This window comes from Brassica oleracea, chromosome C9 (assembly GCF_000695525.1).
Source record: "Brassica oleracea var. oleracea cultivar TO1000 chromosome C9, BOL, whole genome shotgun sequence".
Lineage (NCBI taxonomy): Eukaryota > Viridiplantae > Streptophyta > Magnoliopsida > Brassicales > Brassicaceae > Brassica > Brassica oleracea.
In genome coordinates this window covers 16333805-16334880 of record NC_027756.1, presented here as the reverse complement: position 1 = coordinate 16334880, position 1076 = coordinate 16333805, and positions in this window count along the sequence as shown.

Below are 1076 nucleotides of genomic sequence, written 5' to 3'. Positions count from 1 at the left end.
TTTAACGATTAGATCTCCGCCCCTCCCTGTCGAAAGTTATACGCCCAAGTTTGTGAAGAAGATAGTTACATGTTTTTTGTGGTTGACTTTTATCTGTGTTAATATATACACTGAAACGAAGTGCTAAACCATTTGTATTTCGTTTTAGTTTCGCTCTGATTAATTGATGTCATATTGGATTGTATTCGGTTTGGTATTGGAGTTGGATTCAAACCGGATTTAGTTGCTACCAGGTTACGAAGCAGATATGACTAGAAACTTTTGTTGTTGTGTCTTTGGTGTCACTTTGATTTGAGTGGTTTCTGGTTCCTGACAAACTTCAAGTTGTGATTTGGTTTTGTTAATTAGAGAGTTTGATGTATGAACCGATGATTGAAGCGACGTATGAAGAATAGTTTTTTTTTTTTTTTGATAATCCAGTATCCGACCACTTTGCGTGATCGACTAGCCCACCGGGCCTAGTATGAAGAATAGTTTGGTGATGCAATATAGCTTAAACCAATATTGGGATATCTTCAACAGCTTTCTTGCTGAGTTTTCTGAGCTCCCTGATACTGTAAGCTCTTATTTCACGAGAAAGCAAAAAATATTAGACAGTTTCTCAAAGTGAATGTTGTATGCTAATGCTGGACATGAACTGCCGTGATTTTCTTCACGGGATATGTAACATATTTTACTATGTGGTAAGTGTGAGAGGAAAACATTTATTTATAGTAACAGTATGGAGAAGTATCACTACAAGAAAACACACCGAATTCCGACGGAGGTTCCGACGGACACCAAGGTCGTCGGAAATTTGTGACGGAATACTGACAAATTTCCGACCAAATCCAAAAAAATTAAGTCGTCGGAATTCCGTCGGCCGTTTCCGACGGAATTCCGACGAAATATGGTTCGTCGGAATTTTCCGACGACTTTTCGACGACATTCCGATAAAAAATGTAACTGTTGTAGTCGTCGGAAGCTCGTCGGTATATTCCGACGAATTTCCGACGACATTCCGATTAATAGCAAAGTCGTCGGAATTCCGTCGGTATTTTCCGACGGAATTCCGACGAACCATGTGACCGTTGCCG